The sequence below is a fragment of the Meleagris gallopavo genome, chromosome 1 (assembly GCF_905368555.1).
Source record: "Meleagris gallopavo chromosome 1, MGAL_WU_HG_1.1, whole genome shotgun sequence".
NCBI classification, from domain to species: Eukaryota; Metazoa; Chordata; class Aves; order Galliformes; family Phasianidae; genus Meleagris; species Meleagris gallopavo.
The window spans coordinates 155,256,215-155,265,326 of NC_139404.1; the positions used below are offsets into that span (position 1 = coordinate 155,256,215).

The 9,112-nt window shown below is 35.1% G+C and overlaps 1 pseudogene across 1 annotated transcript in view; it reads left to right on the plus strand.

Moving 5' to 3' along the window:
* The window catches only part of LOC146545730 (uncharacterized), a 49,904-nt pseudogene that overhangs the window by 5,005 nt on the left and 35,787 nt on the right, over positions 1 to 9,112 (plus strand). Inside the window, exon 2 of the transcript XR_014880956.1 lies at positions 8,745 to 8,945. The product of XR_014880956.1 is annotated as an uncharacterized LOC146545730 (transcript). The remainder of the gene's footprint in view (positions 1 to 8,744; positions 8,946 to 9,112) is intronic.

Sequence of the window (9,112 nt, forward strand, 5' to 3'; positions counted from 1 at the left end):
CACTCTTAGAACTATTTATAATAGGATTGACCAGAATTTCTGAGCCAAGGGAATCCTGATGTATGTCACAACAAAACCTACAGAAGAGATACTGAAAAAGTTCAGTGACTCCTGGATAAAACATGAAAAAAAGCACTTGTTATCATATCTGAAGGATGACAAAAAATAGCTTCTGTTACACACATCTGCTGTAATTCACAGTGACTAAGGGTATCCGAAGTCCTGTAGTCCTTTTTTACCATTTGAGGGTGGAAAAATTTCTGTCTTACTGAGGAGATGGACACTACTGTCTACATACAGTTCTATCATACAATGAGAAGAGAGAAAAAAGGTCACAGAAGACCCACAAGTCTGACCCTCAAGCAGTGTGTCGGTGTAAGCAGTTCTGTATGTCCTTTCATCATTTTTGCTCTGCCTTCTAGGATGATCATATTAGTATTCATATGATACATTTGCGTAAACAAAGTTCCATCAAGATACGCAGTAGCCAAGGACAAATATTAATAGAAAAAAGTGTACATTTTCTGCACAGATTATTCCTTTCTCAGGTTAATGTGATTACTAGAGGCATATAAGCATTTAATAGACATCCTTTCCGTTTGTGAGTCTCTATGTATTTGTGCAAATGAGTAAAAGCACTGATTTCTAAAGGGAGTTAAATGTTAAGATTATATATGTATATACATATATATAATCGCATATATATACATAGAATTTCTTTCTGAACAAAAGATCAGTTTGTGCTCATCTTTGAACATAAGAAAGTATGCTACCTAGTTAAAAAAACATACAGAAGAAAATACAGTGCAGGATAGTCACAGCAATAAGGTCAAACATTTAAAAGTGTCAATATAATTACAGCTAATGGGAGGAAAAATTAAAGACTAACCTTACCACTTCTAAAAGACTATAAAAATGAAAACAAAAATATGCATGGGTTACAGATACAGAAGTAACTTAAAAAAATTTATAACTCCCTGCATTTCCCAAGTATTTTTTCTGACACAAATTATGCACTTAGGATGTATTAATTAACGCTATATTTTCCATTTAAAACTTAGGTTTCTAATTCTGAACTAGTCATGTATACTATTTTTATAGTAGTCACAGGCACAAACACGTCAGCAGGAAAGTTATTTCATCCTAAATAGGTGTCCAAACCTATCCTTAAACTTCAGCTTCTGGTAACACCACTGATGCCTTGTGTTTGTCTGAGTTCATGTCCCAAGCATGTCTTGGCTCCATGTTACAGTTATGCTTGATTCCACCCTCAATTCCTTACTTTCCTTTAAATACATAAACAAACAAACAAAAAAGTGACAAATGCATTAATTGGAAAGGAGTTATGGAAGGGACCAGGAACCTCATCTGGCCATTTAGTGGCTTTGGATATCAAGTTACACAGTGCCATTCTCGCTCTGGGAGCTCAAGGCCTTTATGTAGTACTTCATATGGGGTTTCATGAAGAGACAAATACCTCCCTAGCTCTGCTGGCCAACACTTTTTTGATGAAGCCCGGGCTTCCCAGGCTGGAAGAATACATTGATGACTCATGTCCAACTTTTTGTCCACCAGAACTCCCAAGTCCACCTCTGCATGTCTGCCCTCAGTAAGTTCTCCTCCCATTCTTTATGTAGATCTGGGAATGTCACAACTAACATGCACCAGTCCCAAGACAGGCTGCTGGGGGACTTCCATCGGCTTCCACCTGGATATAGATCTATTGGTCACAATCCTCTGGCTGTGACCACCCAGCTAATTATTTATCCACTAAAAAAGTCCACCACAACATTTTCTGTATGACTACTTTCTGGGTCATATAAATTATTTGCGATTTGTTTTACTTGTTTTTTTTTGGCTGTTGGTTCTATTAGAGCATTTTGTACTTCTTATATAACCGATAAAAGTTCTGACTAGTGGAAGATATGAATTGTCCTGCTAGAGAAGCATTTTTATTGATGTAGGTAAATATGTTTGACAGCCACAGTCAGAAAATAGGTGGGTTGGTTTTCAGAGGTGCTGTAAAATGTATGTATACTTCTATTGTATAGCTACAAAAATAGGGAAGAAAAACAGTTTTCACTGATGATCCTGATAGAGGTTTATATATAAATCTCTGTTTTTAAAAGTTTGAATCTTTTTGTTTCTCTGATTTTTGAAACACTTAGCAGTAATTTGCACTATGATGCTTCTGAGTAAAAGGCTGATAATAATTTTCCTTGGAGAAATTGTTCTGTTTTAAGAAGTGGTTTTAATGGAATTATTTCTAACATACAGCAACTCACACTATCTTCTAACGTGTCACATGCCTCCACCAATTGATAGACATAAATACTTTGGAAGGCTACATGTAAAATACTTCTCTGCTGATAATACTGAAACATTTTTTCATGTAATAAAAAAGTTTAGCATGAGAATGTACCGACATCAAATAAAAGTAGACTCTAATTTTATTTTAGAAATAACTTAGGTATGATTTCTGATTAAATTTTCTCACTGTTATGTAAAACAATTTTAGAGTTCAATAAAGATTTTATATGGAATATACTACAGATATCCCTTGTTATTCTTCTGAGTAGTGCTGTTAACAAAAGATTTTTCTGTGATGGAAAGTGTACCTAGTCATAATTTTGTTTATATAAATTATATACACACGCATAAACTGAGCATACAGATTTATGTTTTCTGTGACCCTTTTAACTCTCTGTACTTGCTGTTAAGCTGTATATTTTTCCACAGGAGCACTGTAACTCAGAAGAAAATGACTAACGTAGAAAACTCAGTTAAGTCTCAAAAATAAGCATTATTTCTGAGGCTTGGCACTCCTTTTGGGAAATCAAAGATTTTATTGCCAGATAAATTAGTGTTTCAAATGTATGATTACAGATGCTGTTTGCAAATTTGTCACAATCTGTCTTCCAGCAGAAAGAATTTATATTGTATATAGTAATGGAAAACAGAAAACTGCATATTTCACTAAATTGCAGCTGTGTATGGTAAGATTTATATGGCTGTTTTGTGTCAGTGAAACATGTAGGTCTACAGTATTTTAGTTCAGTATTCCACACAGAAACTGTTGTACTCTTAAGTTATTTTATATTTTTTAATAGAATAAATGAAATATTGTATTTGTTGTAGAAAAAAACATCCATACATAATAACTACATTTATCAGTGTTTTACTATACAAGATGACAGTGGGAAGAAACTCATTCTAGTTATCTAGATAGACCATACCTGAGAATTTCCAGCCTGTAAGCCATTTTCCTAAGTATAAGCTTAAGGCCTAATTCCAAAGTGTCTACTCAGTGCAGCATTAAATGTTTTAGAGGACTCGTATAACCTGCTAGGTGGTATATTTACTAAAATAAATGCCTCAAATAAGTGAAAAAGTCATAGTTTTATTTTTATTGTGATAAAGTTCATTTGGAGATTGAATATTCTTAAATAACAAAAAGCTTCACCCTGATGACCAGTTTCTTGTTGCTTGCAGGCTTTCACTTAATGAAATCCTACATTTTATTTTATTTTTTTCCTACTGTCAATTCTCTTACAGCAACCAGCCTTTAAAACAGGAGTCGATGCCTTTTTTTTTTTTTTTTTTTTTCATCTGTGTAGTACTGGATCCAATTACTCCCAGCAACTAAAAACAGAGGGTTTTTTAATAGGATTTGCAGTAAAACAAGGCATATAAAAATCAGATGCATAGGCAAAGAATTTTTCATCTTTAATCATTAAGCTACCAGTACAAATTGAGCCCTGCAGTTATTTCATTCCCAAAGGAGATCAGAGATATAAAGAATTCAGAGGATTAAATATTTGTGTTTGAGTGAACACGCTAAGTGTTTTTGTGGTTACTATCATTAAAACTGTATTTCAATGCTTTATTTTAAATGCACACAATGCAGATTCTCTCTAAATGATAACTTGTAACTCTTAGCAGATATGGAGCATGAAGAGTATTTGTGTTATACCACCATCCTTCTCAAACACCCACAGTTTTTCTGGTTCCTAATATATTACCACTATTAGTCAATTACTACCATTGTCAATATAGGCAATTTAAACAGCCTTTTTTCTTCAGTGGCAAAGAGCTATGTCTCTACAATCTGTTATTTCCATTACAAAAAGATATATTGCTGGGTAAAAGTGTATTCTTTCTCTGGAATACATGAATTCCTCAGAATCAAAATATGTCCTATCAAAATTATTCAAAATATTTGTCAAATGCCAATAATTTGCTTTCTCATGAAAATGAGAAGGTGGAACAGGTGAAATTAATCTTGCATAGCATTTGAAAAAGTCTAATAAATTAACAACTGGATATGAAGTTACCTAACTATTGTGAGAGAACTAGGCAAAGATCTCAAATACAAGTAACTCACAAGCAGTGGGCCAAATGCAAGTCTTGCACAAAGGAATTCATAACGCTTCCAGGATAAGCACTCACTGATGATGCATCCCCAATAGATTTCTTGATTCCAGTATAATTAATCCATTTCTGTATTCAACAAAGTTGTTCCAGGGTTTGAAACAGGTTATTAGCTCCCCTGTTAGCTGTAGCACTCAGTGGTCAGCTAATCTAATGTTTTAATTTATGTTAAATTCTTTTCTCAAAGTAAAAAAATCTCTTTCTCCTTATAAATGTTTCATCTATTTCTGTGATTTATTTTGCACCTCTTGTTATAGATGAAATGTGACGAAGAAAATATTTTTTCATGGTCCTGCTTGATCTTCCCTCCTATTTCCTTTTAGTAAGTCCATCATGATAGAGAAGAATGTTCCGAAATTCTCCACATTTAAAGATTTCCCTAGTGTACATTGTATGGATTTTTGTAAATGAGCATGAAGGATGTGAATCTTCCTAGTTTCAGTATTTTCATCTTATTCAGAGACCTTCTAAGGATGTATTTGTGACTCAAACTGTTGGTCAGTCACCTGGAAAACATTTGCTCTCATACTTAAATGTATTAACTTATGAAGATGTAAGGGGGGTAGTAAATAAATGAACATTTTCTGTGTCAAGTATATGTTTTCTTTACTCTATATTCCTCTTTAATTGTATTTATAGTATTTTAAAAAAAATATTCCATATTTAAGTGAATATTATAATTTTAATGTTTATTATGCTAATTTTTTTTATCTTGTTGACAACATATGTAATTATAATTCTTTTAGAGGCAACATGTTGATATGGCCATCTCTCAAAAGCCTGTGACATAGGCTGAACCATATGCAATGTTTACATTTGAATAAGTGACTGCAGCCATATAGATTAATTCACCCCATTTTAATATAGAAATTTAAAATGAAAGAACTGAATAACATCCTAATATTTCCAGTTCTGCCCAATGATTATAATGACAGACTAGATATGTTAGAAATAGTAATCAAATGTTTTGTATGTATGAAGAATTTCCTCACCCTGACCCACAAGTTTGCACTTTCAGTATTCCACATCCAATTCAGTTGTTCCAGTATCCCCAGTAAGGAGAATTCAGTAATATTCAGTTTTAAATCCCAATTCCTTTTTTGGAAGTTTAGAGGCTGTTTTGGAAAACATTCCCTTAAATGTACACACTGTCATCTCAGCTATCATCTAGGTATCGTGGACAAGAATCTCTAATTAGCAGATCTCGTGGAAAGCCTGAATAATGAACACTTGCAGTGGTATCATCTCTGCATGAACAGAATGGAACTGATAGGGTTATCCCAATTCGTGAGTATGAGTTTTGTATAAAGAAATCCAGATGGACTGGAATATGTACATGTGTAGGAGGGCAAGTGCAGGGTGTGCCTGAGAGAGAGGCTGCAGATGGTGTTTGACTGTTGAACTGAGAATATGTATCTGTAATTTATCTGGAAGATGAGGTAAACAGCACATTAATTAAATTTTCAGATTATACCAAATTGGAATGTGCTGCAAACACCATTGAGGAAAGATATATACCAAAGTGACCTAGAAAAGTTTAGAAACATAAGCAAGACTTTACACGATGAGGCAAAGTCTTGAGAATGAAAATTAGTATAATAAAAATACAGTAATTAAATAGCAAAGAGATAATTTGAAAGCAGAAATATCAGGCCAATTTAAAACATAGTAGTGGTCATACTATGAGATAGGAATTTTTCTGTTCCCTTCTCTTGTCAAGATTTTCTGTATGTTCACACAATGTCTCTTATAACTTGGTTGATTTTATTAAATATGGGGTTTTCTTAAAAAGCAGAAGATTCATATCAAAAACTGCCCAGCAATGTTTTCTCACTGGCTCAGCAAATTACTGCTAAAGCTATAAAAAACAGAATCATATTGGCTGAAAATTGTAATTACCTTAGCAACTATGTCTAAAAGGAAGACTGAGTTGTTCCAATTGACTAAGGGTATCAGAGATGCATGGGAGGTGTATATTTTAGCAGGTGGGCAACGAAATCCAGGAACTCAGAACTGAACTTGAATCTTCTCATAAATAAATACCTTTAGGTATCTCACTCCTAGAATAACAAAGAAACCACTAAAGAAAACTAACTAACTAAACCAAATCAAAACCAAAACAAATTATTTTAAAACATCATTTGGTCTCAAAGTTGATTTATTTCCTTCCAGAGTTGCTTTATACACCCTCTTTCTGGCTGTTTATGATGTAAATGCTCACAAACATGAGAGCTGGACCATTGAAGAAGATCAAAACAACCAGCAGGTATATCAGACTAGGATTGAAGTGGCTCAGGTAAATTTAGACAGGCAACATAGGTTGAACTATTTCTAACTTGATGGGCCCACATGGCACTTCATGCCATAAAGGAAGAGATGCAGCATATAGAATAGCTTGTGATCAAGGAGTGGATGTGACCATGGACACCACTGCATAGGTTACCCATGAGTGTGAAATGTGCTGCAGCCATATAAACTAAGCAGTTCAAACCTCTCAAGTGTGGAAAACAGTGCCTGAAATATTTATATGGGGAAGCCTGGCAGTTTGATTATATAACACTCCCACACATCCAGTGTGGTAATTACCATGTGCTTACAGTGGATGGTTGGAAACATGTCCTGTGCTCCACACCACTTTGAAGAACACTATCCTGGGCCTTGAAAAGCAAGTCTTATCATGACATGGCACTTCAGAGAGAATTGAGTCAGTAAACAGGATTAATTTTCAAAACAACCTCATAAACATCTGAGCCAAACAGCAATTTGGTTATTTAGCTATTCAAATTGGGCTCTGTCTAATAGAAACTCCCATGTACTGTAGAAGGGAACAGGGTCTTTGCATGTAAAAAATATGCTGAGAAAGACAAATTATTCCTGCCTTGGGCAAAGGTCCATCTGTAAGATTGCTTCTGCTCAAGGACCTGAGTATACTTGCTGGGTAATGTGGAAAGATGGGGAAATAAATTTTGTACCTCAATGGACTTTGATGTGGGGATTTCAATTACTTTAGTTCAATTGTTACGTGGCTGCTATACAGCATGTCAATGGTATTACAGTTAGAAACATACAAACTAATGAAAAATTAATCTTGTTAGGAACTGGACAAGTGCAGTGGTGACACGAACACAGCTGGCTACTGCAAACAATAATTCAACACAAAATACTCTCTTTTCAGTCCAAAAAGACAGTTATGGCAAATGGTTCCCAATACCATGAACAAACTCAAAGGAGATTTTAGAAGGATGGTCCCTAGACTAAGTTAACAATATCTGTATATATGGAAGGAAAAGAAAGGGTGGTGATCACTGAGGATGTATGGAGAAGTGTAGGATCTGAGCATGACACAAACTGTAGGAAACAAGAGACTGATATTGTCCTAGTTTTGGTTGAGATTGAGATACTCCTAATAGTTAGCATGGTGTTGGATTCAGGAGGAAAACAATGTTGAAAGCACATTGATATTTTATTTGTTATTGAGCAGTGCTTACCCTGAGTAAAGAACTTTTCAACTTCTTGTACTGCCCTGCCAGTGAGGAGGCTGGGGGTAGTGGGAGGGAATGCAAACAGAACAGCTGACCCAAACTGACCAAAGGGATATTCCATACTATGTGATACAGTGATCAATAATAAAACAGAGAGCTGGTTGGGAGGGCTGTCATGCTTGGGGACAGGCCAGCCCTTTCCTCCCCTCCTTTACCTCAATTTAATTCAACTTAGATGAGTTATTCTCTTTTTCTATTTAGTTTTGAAGTTTGCTAATTTTGTTTGAAAATACTTATCTTTTCTACCTGTACTGCTTAATTAAAACAAGATATTCCTCTACAAATGACATATTAACTATTGTCATTGTAGCTACAACAACATTGTGACTTACAGTGAGTAGATTCATCACAACCATTTAATTTCAAAACATCCAAATATGAAGTAATATTCATTCTTGTATGTAGTGGTACAGCCCTCAAACAGGACGTAGGATCTCAATTTTAGTGTTTCCTGTGAGAGATGGAATTTGAGCCTACAGTTTCTATTTTATGGTCAAGTATGCAGGTCAACTTTGCAGGAAGAAGTAAAGAAGAAAGAAATAAATTAGATTAATGACATACAATGGGAGTGAAAGAGGAGATGAGTTCATAGCTTACGGGTAATGACCCTTGCTTTTTTAAATGCTTAGGTAAAATTTCATTCATCACTTCCAACAACTTATTTCAGTCCTTGTCCTTCCTGCTGCCTCAAAATAAATAGATTTTTAAAAAGTAAATAAATAAATAACCTTGGAAAACAAGGGTAGCAACTCTAGATGTCTTGGTTGCCAGGATGCCCTTAACAACTTCTGAAGAAGGGGAAGGACGGAAGGTGATGACTTCTTGCATCAAGAGGAATGCTCCTGCCTCACTTAGGGATAATTAAGGAATCAACAAAAAAGGTCCACTGCCTCGAGCTGAAGATGAACTAGATGCATCTACAGGAAAAGGATCTGGTCTACCTAAAACACATGAAACCACAAGGAAGAAACAGTGAGTCACTTTAATGAGCGATTCTCTGCTGTGTGAGACAGAGGCGCTCATCTGTAGACCTGTTCTATGAGCTAGAAAAGTTTACTGCCTTGAGACCTAGATCAAGAATATTGCTGAGGGACTGCCAAAGTTCATCTGACTACTAACTTCTGCTTTCTTCCATGCAG